Source organism: Ursus maritimus, unplaced genomic scaffold (genome assembly GCF_017311325.1).
Source record: "Ursus maritimus isolate PB19 unplaced genomic scaffold, ASM1731132v1 scaffold_8, whole genome shotgun sequence".
Taxonomy (NCBI): Eukaryota; Metazoa; Chordata; class Mammalia; order Carnivora; family Ursidae; genus Ursus; species Ursus maritimus.
In genome coordinates, this window is record NW_024426996.1 from 24,086,573 (window position 1) to 24,112,101 (window position 25,529).

Here is a 25,529-nt window from a genome sequence, read left to right on the forward strand (position 1 = left end):
GTCCCCCTTAATATTTCTTGTAGTGCTGGTTTAGTGGTCATGAACTCCTTTAATTTTTGTGTCTGGAAAACTCTTTATCTCTCCTTCTATTCTGAATGACAGCCTTGCTGTATAAAGTATTCTTGGCTGCATATTTTTCTCATTCAGCATGTTGAATATATCCTGCACGTTGAATGTATCCTGCTGTATATTCTAGTTTCTGTGGACAGATCTGCTGTGGACCTGATCTGTCTTCCCTAGTAGGTTAAGGACTTTCTCCCCTTGCTGCGTTCAGGATTCTTTTCTGTGTATTTTGTGAACTGTGATATGCGTTGGCGTTGGTCAGCCTTTGTTGAATTTAATGGGAGTTCTCTGTGCTTCTTGGATTTTGATGTCTGTCCTTTCTCAGATTAGGGAAGTTTTCAGCTGTAATTTGCTCAAATAAACCTTCTGCCCCCTTTTCTCTCTCTTCATCTTCTGGGGCTCCTATGATACGAATGTTATCCATTTTAGTAAGTCATTAAGTTCCCTAAGTCTACCTTTGTCATTCATCACCTTTGTTTCCCTCTTCTTTTCAGCTTCATTATTTTCCATAAATTTATCTTCCATACCACTGATCCATTACTCTGCTTCGTCCTCCTCATCTTTATGGCATCCATTTTGGTTTGCATCTTGTATGCTAGCATTTTTAAATTTCAGCCTGAGTAGACTTTAGTTCTTTTATCTCTGCAGTAAGGGATTATCTAGTGTCTTCTAAGCATTTGTCAAGCCCAGCTAGTATCTTTATAATTGTTTTAAATTCTAGTTCAGACATTTTACTTATATCTGTATTGATTAAATCTCTGACCGTCATTTCTTCTTGTTCTTTCTTTTTGGGTGAATTCCTCTGTCTTGAAATTTTGAAGGGGGAAAAAGCAAAATAAAATAAAATAAAAATTTTTTAAATAAAATAAAGGAAGCTAGATCCTAGGTGTGTTTTGGTCTGCTTGTTATGAGAAACTTGATAGAAAAATGGTAGGAAGAAAGAAAAGAAAAAATTTAAAAAGTAAAAAATATAAAAAATAAAATTTAAAAAATTAAAAATTGCCCTTTCTGGGGGTGTCTGGGTGGCCCAATTGGTAAAGCGTCTGCCTTCAGCTCAGGTCATGATCCTAGGTCCTGATCGAGCCCTGTGTCAGGCTCCCTGCTCAGCAGAGACCCTGCTTCTCCTTCTCCCTTTTCTGCTCCCCCTGCTTGTGTGCTCTCACAGATATTCTCTGTGTCAAATAAATAAAATCTTTTAAAAAAATTTCTCTTTCTGTATTCCCCCGTAAAAAAAACAAAAACAAAAAAGAAACAAAGAAACAAAAAAATCTAAAGGACGCTAGAACCTGTTTCCCCTACCAGCTAAAGCTCTGCAGCACTCTCTAGTCAGTACACTTGGTGTGGGGAAGGGGTTTGTGCGGGTCTTCTGGGGGAGGGGCCCTCTGTTCTGATTCTCAGGTGGACGCCCCCTAGTGGAGGTGTCTCTGCAAGGCACGGGAGCGTGGGGCATGGTGTAGTGGTTCCGGTCTCCACTTGGTGGTGCTGTTTAGCTCACCGAGGTGGATCAAGCTGGCTGGTGGGGAGAAAATGGCTTCACCCCTTCTCTTGCCTTCAGAGTGGAAAATGTGCGCCACCCCGCTTCAGGAAGCTCTCACGGACACACACACAATGCTCTCCCGTGTCCCTGGTTGCCGCCAGATCCCTGTGTGCGAGCTGTCCACCTGTCAAATGGCAGGGCACTCTTGTGTTTTATCTCAGGTGCGGCTGTGTTTCAAAACCCCACGCTTCAGAGACCCCAGAGGCACAGACCCACACTGATCTTCTGGGGCAGGGTGTCGCTGTGTTGTGGCTGGTGCTGGCTTGTCCCAGAAGGTAGTTGCGGATGGCGCAGCTGGTTTACGGTAAATCACAACACACGGGGGCGCCAGCGTTTGCTGCCCTCAGCTGGTGTCTCTATTCCTACACCGGTGAGCTGGGCAGCTCAGTGGTACCCGCAGGGTCCTTCGCCTGTGGAGAGGCCAGTGCCACCTCTTCCAGATGCACTCCAAGCTGTGGCCAGTGTCAACCATTCTCAGAAAACAGTTGCGCGGCCAGGCAGCGGTTTGGCGTCTGTGGTAAATCGCAACACAGCCGGTGCCAGGCCGGGATTGCTGCTCTCAGCCGGCCTTTGTTCCTACTCTGGTGAGCAGGGCAGCTCAATGGTGCCCGCGGGGCCCTCTGCCTGCAGAGAGGCCGTATCATCTCTACCAAATGCACTCCAAGCAGGGGAACCGCTTTGTCCCCGTGCGAGTCTGGGGATCCTCAGGCTGCCCGCTGCTGGGGTTCTACCCTACTCCCCCACCGGAGCTCCCCAGGCATGACCTCCGAAACTTCAGACTGTGCTTCTCTGTTGATAAAAACTTGGCGGTATTGTAACCTTCTCCTTTTTCCCTGTTAATGGTTTTGGGGGAATGGTTTTCTTGTGCAGTCCCCTGTGCCTGTTTTCACTCTTCCGCCCCGTGCTTTCTCTCTCCTCCTCTCTCTCGCTGCTCCCTCTGCGATCAGCGCTCCCTCCTCTGGGGAGCTTCCACAGCGCTTTTCTACCATAAACCAACTCTCAACAGTTCCTACCTTGCACGGGTCATTTTTCCAGTTTGTAGATACGCAGCTTTGTTCTCGAAGACTTTCAGTGGATTTCTTGGGTATTCAGAATGATTTGGTATTTATCTATCTGTGTTTGAGGGAGAAGGCAAGCTTAGGGCTGCCCTACTCCTCCACCATCTTACCTCTCTCTCCTGGCTAATGATACTGAACATCTTTTCATTTATTTGTCATTTGTGTATCTTCTTTGTTAAAATATCTCTTCATGTCGTTTTCCCGTGTTCCAACTGGATAGTTTTTTAATTGTTGAGCTCTGTGTGTTCTTTATATATCCTAGGCACTTGTCTTTTGTCAGATATGTGATTTTCAAATATTTTCTCCCAATTTGTAGCTTATTTTTTTTTTCTTCTTTACTAGGTCTTTCACAGAACAAAAATTTTAAACTTTGATGAAGTATAATTTATCATTTTTTTCTTTTATGGATTGTACTTTTGGTGTTGATTCCAATAATTTGTTGCCTAATCCTAGTTTACAAGGATTTCTTCAATTTTTTCCCCTATAAATTATAGTTTCTTTTCTTTCTTTCTTTTTTTCAAGGATTCATTTATTTATTTGCATGTGTGCGTATGACAGAGAGAGAGCATGGTGAGGAGGGGCAGAAGGAGAGGGAAAGAGAGAAACTCAAGCAGACTCCCTGATAGCATGGAGCCCCATACAGGGCCCCATCCCAATGACCCTGAGATCAGCCCTGCGTCAAAACCAAGAGTGGGAAGCTTTAACCAACTCCGTCACCCAGGCTCCCTGTTTTTGTTTTTAAATAGACTTTATTTATTTAAAAATAGACTTTATTTTTATGAGCAGTATTAAGTTCACAGAAATATTGTACACAAGGTACAGAGATTTCTCATATATTCCCTGCCTCACATAGGCATAGCCTTCCCCATCACTGACATTCCCCCCCCCCAGAGTGGTGCATTTGTTACAACTGATAAAGCTGCACTGACACATCATTATCACTCAGAGCCCACATTAGGGTTCATTCATGTGTTGTACATTCTGTGGGTTTGGACACATAATGACATGTATCCCAGGTATAGTATCAATCAGAATAGTTTCATTGCCCTAGAATTCTTTTTTCCCCCCTGGGATACTGCTGCACCTCTTCCCAGCATTTACGCACACATAATGTCACAGAATTAACTCTGGTGGCTCGCTTTCTTTCTTTCTCTTTCTTTCTTTCTTTCTTTCTTTCTTTCTTTCTTTCTTTCTTTCTTTCTTTCTTTTTCTTCCTTCCTTCCTTCCTTCCTTCCTTCCTTCCTTCCTTCCTTTCTTTCTTTCTTTCTTTCTTTCTTTCTTTCTTTCTTTCTTTCTTTCTTTCTTCCTTCCTTCCTTCCTTCCTTCCTTCCTTCCTTTTTAATTGACAAACGCATTTTTAAAATTAATTAGTTAATTCAGTTTTTAAAAAACATTCTAGTAAAACACACAGTGATATATTAGTTTCAGGTATACAATATAGTGATTCAACAATTTTATACATTACTCAGTGCTCATCATGATAAGTGTACTCCTGATCCCCTTCACCTATTTCACCCATCCCCTAACCTGGTAACCTTCTGTTCCCTATAGTTAAGAGCCTGTTTCTTGGTTTCTCTTTTTTCTTTGCTCATTTGTTTTGTTTCTTAAATTCCATATATGAGTGAAATCATATGGTATTTGTCTTTCTCTGACTGATGTGTACTCTCTAGCTCCATGAATGTTGTTGCAAATGGCTAGATTGCACTCCTTTTTATGGCTGAGTATTATTCGTGTGTGTGTGTGTATACACACACACACACACACACACACACACACCACATTTTCTTTATCCATTCATGTACTGATGGGTGCTTAGGCTGCTTCCATACTTTGGCTGTTGTAAATTATGCTGCAATAAATGCAGGGGTGCGTGTATCCCTTTGAACTAGTGTTTTTGTATTTTTTTTGGTAAATTTCCAGTAGTCATTGCCCTGAAAATCTTATGGCTCCACTTATTCATTCTTCCTTCCCCCTTAACTCCTGACAACCATTGATCTTTTTACTGTCTCCATAGTTTTGCTTTTTCTGGAATGTCATATAGTTGGACACTTATAGTATGTAGAGATTTCAGATTGGTTTATTTCAAATTGGCTTATAATATACACTTAAATTTCCTCCATGTCTTTTCATGATTTGATAGCTCATTTCTTTTTGGCACTAAGTAATATTCCATTGTCTGGATGTATCACAGTTTATCCATTCACCTACTGAAGGATATTTGGTTTGCTTTCAAATACTGGCAGTTATGAATAATGCTGCCATAAATATCTATGTGCAGGTTTTTTTTTGTGGACCTGTTTTCAGTTCCTTTTTGATAAATACCAAGAATGTGATTTCTGGATCATATGGTTAGAGTATGTTTAGTTTTGTAAGAAACCATGAAACTGTTTTCCGAAGTGGTGATATTTCTTCCTGGTTTTCTTTGGGAGTACTTCTTTAAAAAGATCACTTGCTCACAGATCCTCATCTCAATGTCTGCATCTGGGGAAGCTGACGGAGACATCCATCAAAGAAGTTCAGAGATGGACACTTGCCTATCCGGAACTTGAGGGTGTGTAGCATTGTTACTGTGGTCACTGCTGAGGAGGAAGAGGGAGGAGTCATGGCCAAGTTGCCATGATCTTGTCGTTATGGAGACAGACGTGCCGGGCTTCATCACAAGGCTGCTTCCCTCCAGGTATGATGTTGCTGTGGAAACACAGAGCCTGAAGCCTCAAAGAACACTCTGTTCTAATCCCAGCTGCTTTATCCATCTGCTTTGTGTCTCATTAGGGAAGGAGCCTAGCAAGACAGGAGGCTTTGACCATATCTCTGTTCAATCCCTTCTCTAGAGAAGGGCCCCACCCCTTGACTTTCTCCTGGGTGAGTGGGACTCTTGGGGTATTTTTAGTTAAGATTTGCTAAATTAGATGAAAACAAAATCTTCTTGTGCTGCATGGTTTTCAGAATGACTGCTGGGAATTGCACTTACCACATACTTATTTCAATTAAGATCAAGTGGGGCCACCTTAGCTTCAGCCTTATTTTGAAACTGTAGATTCTTTCAACATTTACATCTGTGTTTCCAGAAATGGGAATGATTATGTTAACACATGGTTAATGTCTTCTGTGGTCAAGGAAGCAAGATTTTAAGGAGAGTTGTTATAGGATATGGTATCTCTCCATGGTGATGGCACTGATGCTGGAGACTGAGCATAGGTATGAGTGTGGCCCAAGGTTATCTCCCCAGTGGGTGACAGCGGTTCTCAGTTACATGCTATGTAGTGGATACAATTTCCTGGTTAAGAACATGGGCTTTAGTATTACATTTGTCTTAGTGTGGGAATCTATAATGAAATACTATAGACTGGGTGGCTTAAATAACAAACATTTATTTCTCACAGTTCTGGAGGCTAGGAAGTCCAAGATCAAGGTGTTGGCAGATATGGTGTCTGGTGAGAGCTCTCTTCTTGGTTCGCAGATGGCCACCTTCTTGCTGTATTCTCACATGGCAGAGACTGAGTGAGCTCTGGTTTCTTCCTCTTCTTATAAGTCCCGTCATAAGTTCTTCAACCTCATTACCTCATCTAAACCTAATTACCCCCCAAAGGTCTCACCCCCAAATACCATAATATTGAGGATTAAGACTTCACTGTATGAATTTTTGGGGGGGGAATAAACAAATCATTCTAGGTGGTTTTAGGTTGACTTTTGAGGCAGTAAAAGAGTCATAAAAAAGAGGACTCTTTTATTGTAAAAAGTACTTTCTTTGCCATTTAGAAATGGCAATGGCTTTTGCTTTTCATTGTTATTGTTACTCTTATTGAAATTAAACTTTGTCAATGAATTAGAATTTCTAAATTTAATTCCTGACATTTTACTACCTGCATCTCTTAGAGGCATCACCTCGATTGGGGAGTCAAGATCAATTTTCAGAGAAAAGCAACAACATCAGTCAGGGTTCAGGCAGGAAAACAGAAATCATTCTAGGTATCTCAAACAGAACAAGACTTAATAGGGGGAGGGAATTGCCTACAAAAATCACTGAGAGGAATGAAGGAGCAAAAGTCAAGAGGACAACAATGGTCCTATGGTCCATCCAAGGAGACAGAGAGATTCTAATGCTACCCATAGGTCAGAAACTGTCAGGAACTCAGAGCCAGCCTACATAGATCCTTGCAGCCCCAGGGGAGTGGATTTCAAGGGAACATGGAAGCTATTATTAAAACCCCCTTTTGTGAAGCCCACCTCTCTGCTAACGCTAGCAGAGTCTTGCATGAGCATATCTCTGTGTTCTAAACGAAACCCTACCCACTATCCTGCTGGCAACTGAATATATGACATTTAGTTCCCAGGCTTCCAGCCCCTGTGATATAAAGGAGAACAGAGAAGGGAATGGGAGAGTATGCAGGGCCCATAGACAGTATCTGGTTATCATTCATTTTATATGCCTAGTCCCCAGCATCCTACTTTTATTTCATAGCACTTATAATTATGAATTGGATTGTGATGTTTGCAAACCAGATATTTCTAACTAGTCTGTTGTAATTATGCTTTTGCCCTCGTGTGGCTGTATACATTGAATAGAGAAAATTCATGATTATATGTATAATAGATTAATTGATTCCAGGTCAACTAAAAGTCAGCATGTATTTAGTGAAGGCTGAGGACCTGAGACCCAGTGACTAAAGTGCTACTAACTATCTGGGGTGGTAGGATAACAATATCAGTAGTGACGCTGCTGCCGCTAAAAATGATGGTGATGATAATATGTGGTAGACACCATCACTCTTCTCAGGTCTCAGATGAAGGCATTGTAGAGGCAAGTGATTACAGAAGTTTCCCAATTTCATACAGCTCGTAAGTGGCAGAATCGGGATTTGAATCTCAAGCTAGCTCTTAAGCACTATAAAAGACAAATTCTAACAGTCAAAATAGGATGTTTATTCGTTACTTTATGCTAAATTATTTTACTGAATGCCACCAAACTATGAATTTTCTCTGATTTTCCCCTGTTTACCCTTGTATCTTGTGATAAAATCAGTGGTTAAGATTTGAGCGATTTCTCTGTGCCAGACACGATGCTAAAGGATTTGTAGGGAATAAATCATTTAATAAGCAAAAACAACTTCACGAGGCTTGGGGAGATTAAGTAATCTATCCAGCATCACACAGTAAGGAAGTGGCAGAGCTTAGATTCAAACTGTAGAGCTGCACTGGCCAATATGGTAGCTATAAGCCCAATGTCATGACGGAGCACTTGAAATGTGGCTGGTTGGAATTACGATGTAAGATGCATGTTGGATTTCAAAGACTTCCCGCACTGTGGCGCATCTGGAAGGGGCTGCGATGTGAAGTAAGAAAAAATTGCGTTTCTTTTTTTTTTTTTTTTAAATCTGATTTCATTTTTAAAAACTGTTTTTATTTACACATACACTTTTTATTTATTTTTATTATATTATGTTAGTCACCATACAGTACATCCCCGGTTTCCGATGTAAGGCTCGATGATTCATTAGTTGCGTATAACACCCAGTGCACCATGCAATACGTGCCCTCCTTACCACCCATCACCGGTCTATCCCATTCCCCCACCCCCTCCCCTCTGAGGCCCTCAGTTTGTTTCTCATAGTCCATAGTCTCTCATGTTTCATTCCCCCTTCTGATTACCCCCCTCTCTTTATCCCTTTCTTCCCCTACCGATCATCCTAGTTCTTATGTTCCATAGATGAGAGAAATCATATGATAATTGTCTTTCTCTGCTTGACTTATTTCACTTAGCATTATCTCCTCCAGTGCCGTCCATGTTGTAGCAAATGTTGAGAACTCGTTCTTTCTGATAGCTGAGTAATATTCCATTGTATATATGGACCACAACTTCTTAATCCAGTCATCTGTTGAAGGGCATCTCGGCTCCTTCCACGATTTAGCTATTGTGGACAATGCTGCTATGAACATTAGGATGCATATGGCCCTTCTCTTCACTACGTCTGTATCTTTGGGGTAAACACCCAGTAGTGCAATGACTGGATCATAGGGTAGCTCAATTTTTAACTTTTTAAGGGACCTCCACACTGTTTTCCAGAGTGGCTGTACCAACTTGCATTCCCACCAACAATGTAGGAGGGATCCCCTTTCTCCACATCCTCTCCAACAATTGTTGTTTCTTGCCTTGTCTATTTTTGCCATTCTAACTGGCGTAAGGTGGTATCTCATTCTGGTCTTGATCTCCAAGGAGTTCATCTAAAGGCATTGAGGCATGAAGACTTTACTGAGGGCAAGGGACTTGTGTGGGGGTGGGGTGGGTTTTGGGGGGTGGGACAATGAAGGGATAGTAGAAATTTACATTTCTTAGAAATGCCAATGGCATTTTGAGGTTAGTGAACAGGTCAGCCTTGTTGGAGGGGTGTGTTATAGTCAGAGACTCTTTGTTACAAATCTCTCACCCTGGTTTAAGTCCAAAGGGGGAATTTTCTGGATGGATGCAAGGCTGTCTCCTACAACACAGGCAGTTGATTCACCTGGGTCTCAGGTGGGACTGGAACCAGGGCTTTGTCACCAGCCAGGAACAGAGGAGGCCACTCTTCCTCTTTTCCTGGAGCACCTAGTCTAACACCTCAGTTTCTCTCTTTGCTTCATTGTCCTTTTTCTAGGTTAACTGGCTTATTCTGCTTCTCTGAGCACGTGGTGGAAAAACACTTGACTGGAATTGCTGGAATCCTCATTTGAAATTCCCTGGGAAGGAATCTGATTGGCGGGGCTTTGGTCAAATATTCTCCCCTATTCCAACTAATAAGTCAAAATATGCAAATGAAATAATATGATAGCTGCAGAAATAACTGCCTCTCTCTCTCTATATATATATTTTAAAGATTTTATTTATTTATTCGACAGAGATAGAGACAGCCAGCGAGAGAGGGAACACAAGCAGGGGGAGTGGGAGAGGAAGAAGCAGGCTCATAGCGGAAGAGCCTGATGTGGGACTCGATCCCAGAATGCTGAGATCATGCCCTGAGCCGAAGGCAGACGCTTAACCACTGTGCCACCCAGGCGCCCCATGCCTCTATATTTTTTACCCGTGCTTCCATCACACATGGGTAACTTCCTCAACTCTTTTGCCTCTCAAAATAATTTTAAGAATTCCTTTACTGCTCCATTATCATGCCCCAGCTCTTAACCTACTAAAGCAATATTTAGCTATTTTATTTAAGAATGTTCCCAATCTCGGTTTTCTGAGAAGTCATCTTGGGTTTGGCCAGTGTGTGTACCTTTTATTGTTCCCATCTTTTGTGCATAAAACTTGATTGGACTCAGTAGCTTTGTTCTTTCTATTTTCCCAGTACTCCTACATTCTATTTATATAGATAGTTTTATATTTTATCAGTTTGTCTTGAGATAGAATGGACCATGAGGTTCTGGAAGACAAGAACTATGTTTTGCTTGTCTTTACCTTCCTAATGCTGGTGCCTGATACACTTTCCATAAACGTGTGTAGAATGAAAGAAGGAATAACACTGCATTTTCTATACAGAATAAATTAAGGTTTTGTATTTTTATAATCTGCTATCTATCACCTCTTGCCTGATCCTTTCTAACCTACCAGTATTGCTTTTAAAATACGTTGTGCTTTGGACTGTCTTTCTTGGATGGGGAAAATATTCACTTAAGATGATTTTTAAATACCCAAAACTCATTCACGTGAGTGATGAGACTTGGCAGTTGAATTGCACATTTCCTCTGGAAGGACTTTTCTCAGCAGGGATCACCCTACAGAAATGCTTTACAAATGGTTTCTCTGAAGGGAGCCTCTAAACTAGAGAAAACTGATTCAGTTCCCTGTAGATCTTTGTCTTGTGAAGGTTTCTGAACCGAATTATGCAGCCGTCTCTCACTGTCTGATCTGGCTACTCTAAGCCTTCTCAGCCATGTTCCTGGGCATGAAAATTACCCCCAAAAAATTCAGAATGAAGTGGCCAATTCAAAGTCTGCTGCCATAGGGTTAGCTACAGAAGTGGATGTTTTGGCCTGTTGGGCTGTCTACAGGATCAGATTCCCTGGACAGCAGCCAAATCTCTGCTGCATATTATGCTATGGAACTAAAACTCAAAAGTAAAATAAGACCCCTGCCAATTTTGGAGCTTTGAAACCTTGACAGTAATTATTAAAAACTGTTAACAGTCCAAATTTTCTAGCAGTTTAATGCCATAAAAATTAAGCCAAACCTTCAATCAAGGGTTTCTAATATAAATTTCTCTATGCTAGCTTTGTTACTAAAGAATGAGTTTAACTGATTCACATATTACATATAAATTAACCAGGAGGGGATTGCTATAGTCTTATGAGAAATTGGCTTATTTTATCCTTAAAATGAGGAAATTTCCCTCTAGACCAGTAAACTGAATTATTTTCCTTGTTCATACCAAACATACAATATTGATAATCGCCAGTGCTCATTTTATGATGAAAGACCTGGCTCAGTTTTTTACCTGGTGAAGAAAGAATCTAGATAACGTGTATTGACTGCTGCTTATGAGCCAGGAGCTTTACGCACTTTGTACTGTTGAACACCCAACAACTCACAACAAGATCCTCCTGTTTTACAGACGAAGAAACTGGTGTGTTGTAAGCAGCATAGCTGGCATTTGAACTCTCATCTGTGTGGTTTGAAAGCCTCTGCTGTTTCTAATCCCCCAAGTTAGCTCCTTTCCAGTTGGTCTTCAGGCCTTTGCTTTTTAAACTCTTTAAATGTTAAAATATATAGCTTGAATATATTTATGTATATAACAAAGTCTAAGAGTAATTTTCCTTGGAGATGATGAAGATAATGATACATTTACAAAATTTAACTCACATTACAGCGATAGGAGTCTCTCTTGGCTTTATGGCCGAGGCCATGGTGTTCCCAGGCTAGTTCTGAGAGCCCTGGGCTGCCTCATGTGTCCCCAGGAACAGAGAAGGGCCCATGGGTGCTTCTGCCCCACCTCCTGCCAGGTCCCTGTGCTGAGTCCCTACTGCCTCCTAGGGTCCCCCCGTCTCCACACTGGGGCCCTGGCTTCAGCACAGGACACTCCTGAGGTTGTGCCTCCAGTTTTCTTTGTGGCTCTGTTACCCTGACAGTTAGTTCTGGTTTTCAACATAGACTGCAGGATTAAGGGCCTCTTTCAACTCTGCAAGGGAGACTTTATGACTTTCACAGTGTGCCTTGAATTGCTAGTTAGCTAACGTGAGCCTGTCTTTTGTCAGGGTTTCTAAATCAATTAAATGAAACCGGACAGCTTCACAATCACTAGAGTTAACATACTGGGCATACTGTTCCAGTCACATAGTTCAATCCTTTACTTTCTTTTGCTCCTTTCTCTCCACCACGGGAACATCTTGGTGTTTGTGATACTGCTGCATGCCCAGGGTCATTACCTCCTGAAATACCAACACCTAAGTGGTCCTTATCTCTGTCTGCCCACAAAAGATTCAGATCCAGAATCCCATGCAGAAGGTCTGCTTTCTAGGGACACTGTTGGCGACAGCTTTTTTTTGCCTGGATTCTTCCCGAAAGCAGTGCCTAAGACAAGGTTTTGCTTTCAAGATGTTCAGATTGGGAAGCATGAAAGTGGAAAGTGGAGAAGGCCAATCTACGGTGCATTATGGTCTCCAGGATGGGACATCAGAGCTCGATTCTTCCAGGGACCCTTGGAGGAGCTGTGTAAAATGTGAAGGTCACACAGGAGAGAAAATATATCTCCTGCTTCTAGTTCCCCATTGCTCAAGGGTTGCTCCCTGGTGTTAACTTCCTCCCACTTTTAGCCACCTGTGTGATCAGAATGGTTGGTCTGCAGGCATCTCACATGGTTTGGCAGTGACAGAGAAGCCTGGGGGCAGCAACTGGGCTGTGTATTTGGGGGTGGGGATTGACATAATGTGTGGTCAGGTTCCATCTGAGTGCAGTGGATTGCGTCAGTAATGATGAGTAAACAGGTGGGCAGAGAGGATGTCAACTGGGACATAAGAGGTGTCAGATCCAGATATGATCTTGTTCTACGCCTCAACAAATCATCGCAAAGTAGCCAGACAATAGGACACTTCCTAAAGTCTGGATTTGTCGGTTTCAAATTATACCACATATGGAGCATTACTGACCTTGTCTGGTTGGGGTGCTGCAGTCCTCTTCAGTCCCTCTCATCAAGCATTCACAGCTGTTGGGGTACAGACTCAAGGTCACACTAAGCACAAGTATCCAGTGCTTTTTCTAAACCATTGCTTAATGACATCCCTGTGGCTAGTGCCACGTGCACAGATATGTTTTTGGTGTAAGACCATGCAGCTGCTGCTGTTTTCTGAGGACTGCGGTAGCATAAAAGGTGCTCGCTCCTCTGTGGCTCACCGAAGGTGGAAATAGGCTAATTTAACTCCAGACTGTGGGAGCAAAGATGTATGGCTCCAATGATGGGGGTGAATTCAGTCGGATCCGCTTGGGAAGATTTCCCCACAAGTCATGCTCTTGGCAGGGGGGAGTGGGAGGGGAGAGAAGGGGGAGACTATATGTTGCTTGGAGATGTTCAACAGGTGATTCCCTACACCCCTCCCTCCATTGTCCTTTGAGAATACTGAGGGAAGTTCATTGTTCAGTGGCTCGCTGGAGTTTTGTGGGATTGTTGGCATCTTTCCTGCTGTGCGCCGTCCAGTTCCTGCAGCAATATCCAAGGCCAGGAGTGGCCATGTGGAATGAGGGTGGCTGCTGATAGAGCTCCTGGAACAAAGAAGTGATGCGAATTGATTAAGAAGCCGGTAGAACACTTGTACAGACCTCGTGTTATGTCAGCTTTTGAAAACCCACAGCTCCCCTCAGCCTCCTGGCCACAGGTACTGAAGGTCTCCTCCATCCCCACCACCAGAGGGTCTGAGAGTGACTGTGCTTTTGTAAACCCGATCCTGAGGCTGGCAACAGGCTGTTCCTGTCCTGCAGATCATCTGCATGCATTGTGAGGCCCGCCTGCCACCTACCCAGCCAGGGTGGCCTCCCGGGACGCTTCTCTTGGCAGGAGCGTCTTACAGCTGGGCCAATTATTAGTGAGTTTCTGAATTATTCATAGCAATGCTTCCTTTCATTAGTGTGAATTGTCATGAATTGGTTGTAATCAAAGTGATTTAGGTTTAAGGAACGAAAGAGTGAGGTACATTTTTTAGTTAAATGTTATAGCTTGTTGGGTCTTTTGTTGCTCTTTAAGCTCCTAAAAACACTGTTGGGAGAAGTAGTTCGGTGTGTTTGGAAGGGGCCTTGGATTTGGAGTCCAGAAACTCTGGTTCCTGGACCTGCTCTCCTACCCGGGACTCAGCCTTACCATACCTTAGTGATCACCTTGTCCAACATCTCGATTCTTCAGTTGAGCAAACAGAGCTTAGTGGTAGAACCAGGATTAGAAGCCAGCTGGCTGAATTCCCTCTTCGCTCTGATCTATCTGATCTCACTGACCTATTGAGTATTTATTTAACTTGTGAGGACACAGCAGGAAGGCAGCTGTCTGCAAGCAGGAAGAGAACTCTCACCAGAAAGCCTGGCACCCTGGTCTTGGAATTCCAGCTTCTAAAACTGCCAGAAACTAAAAGTCTGTTGTTGAAGCCACCCACTCTATGGTATTTTGTTAAGGCAGCCTGACCACACTAATGCAAGGGGCTAGAATAGAAAGAAAGCATAGACTACTGGAAGTGGAAGACAACTTATCGTCATCTGAGTTCTTCCAAAAGCAGACCCTGAGACAGGGATGAGTGACCACAGTTTATCCGGGAGATGGTTCCAGGAAGTAATGCTGACAGTGTGAGGGAGGGAGAGAGAAATGCAGGAAAGCCAATATGGGTTATCATTATGGGCAACTGGATATCAATATCCCTGGGGACCCTCTGAAAAATTGTGCAGAATATGCCTGAAAATATTCCTACTGAAGGCCAGGAAACCTGTGAGCTTCATGCACCAACTCACTGCCCCCATGAAGGCGTGAGGTTCACAGCACTTCAGGCCTACCTGACACATGCCAGCCTAGCAGCAGGTTTCCTGGGTCAGAGGGTGCCGCCAGGGAGAGATGCAGCAAGGTGTGCACAAGAATGTCTCAAGTCACCTCCTGGGGGGACTGAACGAACGTGAACACAGCAGAGACAAGTTTGCTGTAGCAGAACTCTCACACTTCGAGGTGAACACCAAGCACTGAGGGTTTTGTGAAAAACAGATTCTGGTTTGGTAGGTCTGGAGTGCAGTCCAAGATTCTGGATTTCGAATACACTCCGTGTGATGCCACCATAGCGCGTCTATGGACCAGACTTTGAATAGAAAGAATTCTACAAATGTAGGAATCAAAACAGAGGAGCATAGGGGAAGGGAGGGAAAAATAAAACAAGACATAATCAGACAGGGGGACAAAGCATAAGAGACTCTGAACCATAGGAACCAAACTGAGCGCTGCTGGAGGGGAGGAGGATGAGGGGATGGGGGTCACTGGGTGATGGGCATGAAGGCAGTACACGATGTAATGAGCACAGGGTATTATATAAGACTGATGAATCACTGACCTCTACCTCTGAAACTAATAATACATATGTTAATTAACTGAGTCTAAGTAAAAAAAAGAGTTCCACAGTCTTTCATGAATTCAGCTCAGCTCAACACATATTTCTAGGACACCTGCTGAGTTGGATCCTATGCTTAACACAGGGAATAGTGAGATCATAGGGTACGGGCGTTGTGTCCACTTTACAGATGATCTTAGGCTTTATCCCGTGTCAACCTTTTAAAAGACAAGAGTAAGCAATTCGGCCAGCAAAATCCAGTCTTTTCAGGAATAGCAGAGGAATTGCAATTTGGGACAAGCAAACAATATGAGCTACAGCCAAGTCTGGAGAACAAAAGAGGAAAGTGTCCTTTCATGGAGGACAGGAGCAAGTTGGGGGGACTTGTTTTGAACAAAAGTCCATTGGAGTGTTACTGCACCAAAGTGGGCCAGCTCCTTGGTGAGTTACAGAGAGACTAGACCAGGTGGAGTGACCTCACAGTGTGATCTTCATTTGTACAAATAAGGAGGTCTGGGGGGAATAGTGACTCCCGCAACAGGGGTAAGCAGGCTCCCTTTATTAGGGTTTGGGATGAATATTGAGAGGGTGAGGCCTCTGAATGGCCGTGCATAAAGTTGTGCATGCACGCTCAGAAAATATGCTTATATACACATTAGTGATATTAAGGAAATATTACAAGGAAGCTGAGGTAACTTGACACTTTATGATTTATCTGTGCAGGCCGTACTCAAGATGTTTCTTTTCCTGTTCCAGCAATTCATTAGTTCGTCACTACAAGACAAAATAATAGTTAGCAGAGGCTCCTAAGGACTCTTCCAAGTTGAGGGGGTCTCACTGGTAACAGGAGGAAAATGAGAGTTGGAAGTAGTGGTGGCTTCTCATTGGTTGCAGGGGATGGCAGCTTGCTGTTGCCCCCTGGGGAGGAAATCTTCCTTCTTCCTGCGGGACTGGGCAAGCTGCAACCAGTCGTCCTCGTGTGAAAGCCCTCTTTCACGGCACCCTACTCCAATTTTGAGTTAGGTTTCCTTAAGGCATTTTCACACCTGTTTTAATTGTTCAGGGTTGGAAGTGCTCACTACATATTTATCTGTTTTAAGAGTCAGAGGAAAAGGTGGAATCCCTGAACTATTTCTGCTTCTTGGACAGAATGTTAGCCTGTAAAAATGGTAGAAACCATTAGCACAGGTCTACATGTAGGTATGTGTCCCAAAGTCTTAGTAGCAGCTCTCTGGGACCATGGGAGGGTTTTTATAAAGCCATTGCTCACTTTAACATTTTAAAGTTAAAAAAAAAATCTAGAGTTGTAATAAAAATAGCAACATTTTTATAGTACTTCACAGAGTACCGAGTGCTTTCCACCACATTATCTCATTATGTCCTTTGCAGGCTTGAGAGAATCTACAAATGGCATTTTAAAGTAAATGTGTTGCGCATTAGGGCAGGTACATTACACAGCTGGCTACATGATAGTCCAGATCCAATGGACTGTGAAGAAGGCTGCGTACAAACATACGCTGTGTCCTAGGGCGGTCAGGAAAACTGCATCGGCTGGGAAAAAGCAGTTCAGACTCGTTGTTAGTTTCTCATAAAATTTCCGAGGGAAACGCTGAATCGTTTCAGCAAGGGTATTATGGAAACCTTTGGTCTCTGTGCAGAACTTCCAGTTTGACCACTTGGCTTTTCATTTTGCTGAGAGGCTTGGGGCCATCTATAGCCCCCACTCTCAGGTCAGGTACCAAGCCTGGCTGTGAACACGATGAGCACACTGCATGGCTGTCAACTTCTTTGGCTGGGCAGCCCATGGGTTCAGCCAGTCCGATAAGGAAATGAAAATGAGATTTACCATCTGGTAAGGAATTCCCTCAGACATCGTAAAATGACCTGAATGTCATGACCTCCATAGAGATTTAGCCTTACGTGTCTGTGAGGTCTAATTGTATCTATCAAATATTATCAATAGAGATTATGAATTATGTCTAATTTATAATTATACCTAACTAAAAGATTGTATTTATAATAATATTTGATATTTTTATTTAAAAAAACCTCAATAACCTTGAAATATTGAGTGAAAGGGAAACAAATGGATGTCATTCATGAATATTTTATCAGTTAGGATGCTTTTTGCTATAAGAAATAGAATATTTAATAGAGACTAAAAATAAAAGTTTATTGTTCACATGGCACAAATCTGGAAATAACTTTCCGAGGTTTGTTAATTTAGCAGTCAGTTGATACCTGGGTTCTGGGTTGGCTTCTCTGTGATTCTTCTGATTTTCATTTCATGATCACAAAATGACTGCCATAGCTCCAAGCATCATGTCCTCACATAACGGAATTCAAACAGGAAAGAGAGTGCTTCCTTTATGCTTCCCCTCCTCCTCCTTCCCTTTTTTTAAAGAGAGAAAGCACATGCGAGTGGGGGAGGGGCAGAGGGAGAGGGAGAGAATCTTAAGTGGGCTTCACGCCCAGCATGGAGCCCGATGTGGGCTCGATCTCACCTCCCTGAAATCATGGCCTGAGCCAAAATCAAGAGTCGGACACTTAACCGACTGAGCCACTCGGGCACCCCTTCTTCTTCTTTTTAATCATGGAGAAAAATCATTCTGAGAAGTTCTTAGTAGGTTCTCCTCAGGCCCTTTGGAGTAGAAGTGGGTCATATGCCCACGCTCACACCAATTACTGGAGAGGAAATGGAATCAGCATGGCTGGCTTGGCTAATTATGTTTAATCTTCTAGTGCTGGGATAGAGTCCAAACTTCCTTGAGCACACTGCTTCCTCAAATCTGAATAAAATAAGTGTTATTAGTAAGGAGAAAAGGGAAATGGCTTTTGAGAAGGCAAGCAATATTGCCTGATTCACATATTTTCCACTGTTTCTTTAGAGGTTCTTGGTTGCTTCCTGAAACAGAGACACATTCAGGGGTTAGAATCAAAGACTAACATTGAAAACATCACCTTTTATTGAATTTTACAGAAGGATAAAAATATTTTGTGGAATGCTGCATGCCTGGGATCTTCAGAGGGTTACAAGGAGAAATAGCAAAGCTAAAGTTACTGGAGGAGATTTTGAAGGAAATTTTCAGGGAAATTTGGAGATTGAAAGAGAGAAAAAGTGTAGGGAGGGAAGTAGATACGGGGGAAGGAGGATTTAGACAAGGGTTGCTGTGAGCAGGTACCCATCCCCTTCATGTATTAAAAAAACACAGCTAAGAATGTGTGTTAATCTAGAATTGCTGTCTGTTTGGTGGCCTGTGTCTCTTTTCAACACTGTTCAGTAGGATACATTCTCATTGTAGATCTCAAGGGGCAGGCATAGTATTTTCCCCACTGACCCTGTTCCCAATGGAAAAGCCAATCTAGACCCATGGGAAGGTTCTATGGAAATTATAGACTGTTGGAACCTCCAACACGATGCCCAAATGCATCTCAAATTTGAAGAAGGCTGCTCAAGCTTGCCCCGACATCACATTCCTATATGCAGGAAGGAAGTAAAGGGAAGGAAAGAAGGCCAAGGACAGTGCTGGTTGGTTTCTTAAGGATGATTCTCAGTTGCTATCTCATGATACATCTGTATACATCCCATCAATCAGAATTTAGTAATGTGGTCAGACTAGCTATATGGGAGTCTGGAAATGTCTTTATTTTGAGCGGCCATGTACTTCACTAAAGATTCTATTACTATGAAAGAAAGGAAGGGTGGATATTGGGGGAACAACAAAGAGCCTCTTCCAGATGTATACCCCCTGTATAAATGGGAAATGGGCTAGTGCTTTTATTATTCTCTGTTTTGTTCATGTCATTTATTTGGCACAGAATACCCTTGTCTCCCCCTTGCATTTTACATATACCCCTAACTCCTTTGTTCTCTACTGAAATTTTTCTCACCTTCAAAGCTTAAGTCAATGTCACTTCCTCAAAGGAATCTTCTTGGATTTACCAATTAGAACTAACCTTTTCTGTGCTCCCCAGCCCATTACTCCTATTTTTATTATAGCAAAGCGTACATTCTGTTTCACATTATCAGCAGTTGTTTATTTTTTCCTTTAGATTGTAAATTTCCTGAGGGCTGGGTCCTGGATTTAATCATGTCCAAATCCATACAGGTCCTACTGAAAGAGAAGTAAACTCATTTCTTGTTTAAACAAATGTAATTTTGCATTATTTTATCACTTAGAGCCAAGTACACTCCTAACTTATAGAAGATCCCTTTTCAGAGTTTGGCATGACTCTATATCTAAACTGGTGATTAGACAGATACCACCTAAAAAGGGCTAGAACATTAAAAGAATGTTAATAAATGGAAGAAGATTGGGAAATATTCTTAAATTGGTGCTATGATCTTTTCTCAATTTTCAGTGTTAGAGGGGTTGGTAGTGTAGAAGAAGGAGGTGGGCTATGATGTAACACACCTCATCTAAAATCTTGGTTGAGTGACTTACAGATTTGTGGCCTCAGGTTGGGAAATCATTCTCCCTAAGTCAGAGTTTCCAGATCCATAAAATGGAAATGAAAATACTTACTTTGCAGGGTCGTTTTGAGAATTAGGTAAGATGTTTGCAAAGAGCCTGGCACTTAGAGGATACTCATTGTTGGGCATTATTATAATCATTGTACTGCAGATTTGGAATGATTAAGGGAAAAGCTCTACGTTGTCCTATCCCAGAGCCACAGAGCTGATTATACGTGGGTTAGGGGTTCTTGGAAGGAGATTTGCCATAGAAGGCAAGGAGTGTTATTACTGGTAACAGAAATTGAGAGCATATCATTTATACCCCATAACTGTGATGAAATTTGGCATATCAACTTGGACAATATCCCTCCAACATGCATTTTAGAAGTCTCCAGAAGAAAAACGTAGACACAAAGTACAAACACTTATTGATGCTCTCCGTAGTTGGGGCACCATGTAGGGTAATAGTAAAAATGATGGAAGTGGCAATTTCACTGGAATGTGGGCCGAAGCACACATATTAAATTGGATCCATAGTTAAAATAGCCTGGGCTTTTCAGAGTTCTCTGAGGAGGAGCAGTTAAACCCCAGATTTTGTTTTTATTGACAGCAATATAGAAGTTATGCATATCAGCGACCAAAAGCGATCAGTGACACAGCTGTCAGAACTTCGAGGTCAGAATAAAAGAGTAGATGCTGTAATTTTAAGGAAAATTGGAAAAGTCTATGTAAAGATTTGGTTAAGGATTGACTTGCAGATCCCCCATCCCCAAAACATATGAGTAACTTTTCTGACTTTGTACCATGTAGAGTGTCCATGAAGTTTTTGCTGTACTTTAAGCGAGTACCTAACATGTATTTAGCACCTCTCAGTTTATTAAATGATTTGATATGCCTTAACTCAGGTAAGTATCATATTCCTTTTCTGTTGCTGAATAAAGTAACAGTAATATATGTAACAGCTTAAAACAGCACACATTTATTTTCTCAGTTTCTGTGGTTCAGAAGTCTGGGCACTGCTTAGCTGGGTTGTCTGCTTGGGGTCTCACAAGGGTGTGATGAAGGTGTCAGCTAGGCTGCATTCCCACCTGGAGGACCAGCTGAAAAAGAATCTACTTTCAAGATCACTCAGCTTATTGGCAGAATTAATTTCCTAAGGTTGTAAGACTGAGAGCCCTGGTTTCTTGCTGGGTCCTCAGTTACTGGGCACTCAGTTCCTGGACGCTGCCCATTGTTTCTTGGTACATGGCCTTTCTCAACTTGCCCATTGATTTTAATAAATCTGGCAAAGAGTTTCTAGAGGGAGTCCACTAGCAAGGTAGAGCCTTACACGGCATAATATAATCAGAGAATGAGCTGTAACTTTCACCATATTCTATTGATTAGAAGTAAGGCACTTGTCCTGCCCACATCAAGGGGAGGGGATTGGACACCAAGAAGTAGGGATCACAGTGGGCCACCTGGCGCCTGTTGGCCACAGTTGTCAATACAGTCCTTGAGAAGGCTCAGAAGATGTCCTTTCCTCTGTTGTACAGATGAAGACAGTGATGTTCTATGGGAGAGGTTAAATGAGCTGATATTCAAGAGCACACAGTTAATAGGAAGTCAGATTAAACCCAGGATCCCTAAGTCCTAGTTCCATGCTGCAATCATCAGTATTTAACCATCTTATATACTTTTGTATCTACCAATCCACCTACCCTCACATCCAACCATCCTATCATGTTCTTTTCACTACATCATGATTCTTGTATAAATGTGAGTAATATTCAGCAAATTCATCTCTTTGAACTCAGCAGAATTGCCTCGCTGTCACTATATTAGGTTAGGTAAGATTCTCCTGTGGTAACAAGTTCAAAATCTCAGTGGCTTTAGAAACAAAATATTTCTCACTATCACATATCCATTACAGGTCAGTTAGGTGCTTGGCTCCACATTTTTTTTTCTTTTTCTTTTTTAATTTGAATATGGTTGACACACAGTGTTATGTTAGTTTCAGGTATACAACTTAGTGATTTGACAAGTTTATACATTATTCCGTGTTCACTGCAAGTATAGCCACCATCTGTCCCGTTACATCCCTATTACAATATGCTCCATGGTTTCTTACTTGAGGACTCAGGCTGATGTCGCGGTCACCATCTTGAAGGTTGCCAGTTCTCATTCCAGAGGGAAAAGAGGGCTCTGGTGAGTCTTGGAATGGCAATTAAATGCTCTAACCTGGAAGGGAAACACATGGCATTTGCTTAAAACTCATGGCTCAGAACCAGTAAAATGGCTCCATCCAACCATAAGGGAGCCAGAAAGTCCAATACAGCATTATTCCCAGGAAGGGGGAACCACAGAAGTAATTGGCATATAATTGGTGAGATAATTATTACTATAGCCATGAAACTAGCCTACCACAAAATGAGTCTCTGTCACCTTTGCATTGTTCATGGCCTTAGTCCAAAAGACCTCACCTGACCTGTAAACAATCTGCTTCTAGACCTGTTTCTGATAGCCTCAGCTTTTGACTCTTGACTTATTTACATCGTCAGAGCTGTAACTCTCCTAAAACTTAAGGCTTGCAACTGCTTCTCCAGGTCTGGTTTCTACTTTTCTTTTTGGTCGCAATTTTTACTTTGTATTTTTAATGACATTGTTTTCAGCCATTGTTTTCTGGATAAATGATTCACCAAATCTTGTTGCATTCCTAAGACCCTAAACCCACACCCAGACCTTATAAGCTAATGTCTCTGTGAAGTTGAGCAAACCATTGAGAACACCATAAATGCTACCTGGGCAGAAAAATATGAGTATATTCTTAAGCATTTCCCTGAATTCTTTTTTTCAGAGATACTGTAGGCACTGATCTAAATTGAATTAGCGGGTGTCATAAGAAAGGGCAACATCAACGGAAGAAGTGGATCAAAGCATTAGACTTGACTGAGCCCAGCAGGAAGGCAGTGCTGACCATTCTCAAGGTGAATAATTATCTGAAGAAAGGTGAACATTAATAACACAACCTGTCAGTCGCACACCCGTTTTGGCTCAATGGGAAAGCTGCAACAAGTGAGCTGAAATATTAATGCCACAGCAAACCATCTCAGAAGAGTGTTGTATTAGCACAACATTCTCAGTGGGTGCCCATGCTGCTGGGACAGAGTACTCAAGAATAAAGACGCAGCTGGACTAAATATATGTTCACAGCAGAAGAAAGGTTTTTCATCCTACAGCTATATTCTGTTTCATCATTTTAAGTATTTCTGTCAACTCATAGACTAAATTGCACTCCACCTTGTGCATATGTTTCATGACCACTGGAGTGTATTAGAAAAACTTGCCTGAGAAGAAGGAAAATGGTGGGTCCAGAGAAACAAATTCTGGGAAATGTCTCCTTTGGTAAGGTAAAACCCACAACCTCTAAGATTTAGCCCCCAGCAGACTATTTGCTGGTCAAGAGGGGACTGGATCAAGTAAGCCTCTTTCTGCCTCTGAAAGGCCCCTATAGTCAGAAAGTGTAGCCCCTGTCTCTACAGCAGTTCCGGGTCAGCTTTTAGGCTCTCACTCACACCTAAGCAAAAGCTCCTTCCCTTAGTTTCCCCTAGCATGGCCAAGGTGGTCTAGAATTTATTAAAAGCTTTATTTATTTTTATTCTGTTCAATTAGCCAGCATATTAAAAACTTTAAAAGAGCAAACAGATACATTAACCTTTTCTTAAAAAACTGAAGTATAGTTGACACGCAGTGTTACATTTGTTTCGGGTGTACAGCATGGTGATGTGACAAGTTTGTATGTTACAGATACATAAGCCCTTATAAGTTATCTTACACAGAGAGGTTTCTGCTCTTTTCCATAATTTGCTCATTGCTAGGGTTTGTCAGTCCGGTCACCTTCCATTCCCTGTCTAGCTCGCTGTCTTTTCTAAGTTTCCCTAAAAGCAGAATCTGGCTCTGTGTTTGATTGGACTTGGAAGGTTACCCCAGGAAGCACAGTGACAGAGTGGAGAAGGGAGGCAGGCATGGGAGGGGAGCCGAGTTCATGAGTGGGCTGCTATAGCAGACAACCAGGGTTTAGTCTGACAGGGGCCCTGTAAGGAGTGTAGAGCACTCCTCAGAATTGTCCTACTGAAGAGAGAGGAAGACGGGGTATTGATTCACTAGCTCCCATCAGTCACTGCTGAGAGTTGGGCCTGGGGCTATTAACTCTCCAGCGTGTCCAGCCTGCCAGGGAGGTATGCTGAGCACATTCCCGGAGAAAGACTTCAGATAGAGAGATGGAGGTGCTTGAGGAAGGAGGCCAGCAGGAAAGTGCACAGGAACTCACCACGAAGCTGCGGGTGACCTCCAGGGGAGCCCAGCATCAGCTCCAAGGAGCCCTAACGGATTAGCACAACTTCACAGGCTCCCCCTGCCCTGCTCCTGATCTTGCGTGAGCATGCACACATGCGCGCGCGCGCGCACACACACACACACACACACACACACACACACACACACACTTTGTAGGAGTTTATATGACACTCCAGATTTTAGTTTCTCATAATTTCCATTTCCCTGCTGCTAGAATGTGTCTTTGATATGCCATAGTGATGAAATTTACTCCTGCAAACACTGCTACAGCTGTTTACATTCTTAAAAATTCACTGCAAATGAAACTATCATGATAAAATGCCTATAAACATAGAAACTTTTTGCTTGTAATGTGGTTGCAAATTTTCTGACACTATAGACGTGTATAAAGTGAACATAGAACTGATCTGATGGCTCTCATCAGTCCTCCACCCTATTGGGTAGAGTGTGAAAACGAAATTTTAGGTCAACATGGTACAGTTAGGCTGGTCCTATAACTGAAACAGTTTCTTTAAATTAGCTCAGTCCCTATGGATGATTCGGGCTTTCAGATTTTCTTCACCCACCTGCTCCTCTCCAAGATGGAAGCTAAGGTGATTTCTTAATGTTGGTGGCTCAGGGCAGTCCTTGCTGTGCTCTGGCTGGTGTCCATTGAGAGGTGGTTGGTCTGACCCCATTTCTGGGCATCCTGCTAGTTTCTGCTTCTGATGTCACCTGTTTGTTTTTATCAGGTTTGTTGGGACCCAGAGGTCCTCCCAGCTATGAGTTCTACTCAGTACCCAGCTCAGACCATTGGCCCCGTAGCCCTCAGGCCAGGATCACTGTGCCTTTGTCACAGTAACCTCCTTGGAAGACCGGCCAGTTGACAGCACCAGTGCCACCCTTCATGGAGCTTATGGGAACCTCTGTGCACCTTCCATGGAGCTTATGAGAACCTTCATGGAGCTTGTGGGAACCTTAGTGCACCTTCCATGGAGCTTATGGGAAACTTCATGGAGCTTATGGGAACCTCTGTGCACCTTTCATGCCATCTGGAAGTTTCAGGAAACTTTAAATTGCCCAACCCAGGCCCTCCCTTTCTCTGTCACACTTTACTGCCTGTTTTATACTTAAAATTTTTTTCTTAAATGTTTTATTTGAATTCAATTTAATTAACATACACTGCATTATTAGTTTCTGAGGTAGAATTTAGTGATTCATCAGTTGCATATAACACCCAGTGCTCATTACTTCAAGTGCCTTCCTTAATGCCCATCACTCAGTTACCCCATCCCCCTACCCATCTCCCCTTCAGCAACCCTCAGTTTGTTCCCTATAGTTAAGAGTCTCTCATAGTTTGCCTCCCTATCTGTTTTCGTCTTATCTTATTTTTCTTTCCTTCCCCTATGTTCATCTGTTTCTTAAATTCCACATATGAGTGAAATCATATGGTATTTGTCTTTCTTTGACTGACTTATTTTACTTAGCATAATACCCTCTAGTTCCATCCATGTCGTTGCAAATGGCAAGATTTCATTCTTTTTGATGGCTGGGTAACATTTCATTTATA

At 42.5% G+C, this 25,529-nt stretch overlaps 1 long non-coding RNA gene across 1 annotated transcript in view; it reads left to right on the forward strand.

Moving 5' to 3' along the window:
- Positions 1-25,529, forward strand: part of LOC103665318 — a 76,627-nt gene that overhangs the window by 15,090 nt on the left and 36,008 nt on the right. The window contains exon 2 of the long non-coding RNA XR_005833395.1: positions 5,118-5,335. This is a non-coding gene — a long non-coding RNA (uncharacterized LOC103665318). The remainder of the gene's footprint in view (positions 1-5,117; positions 5,336-25,529) is intronic.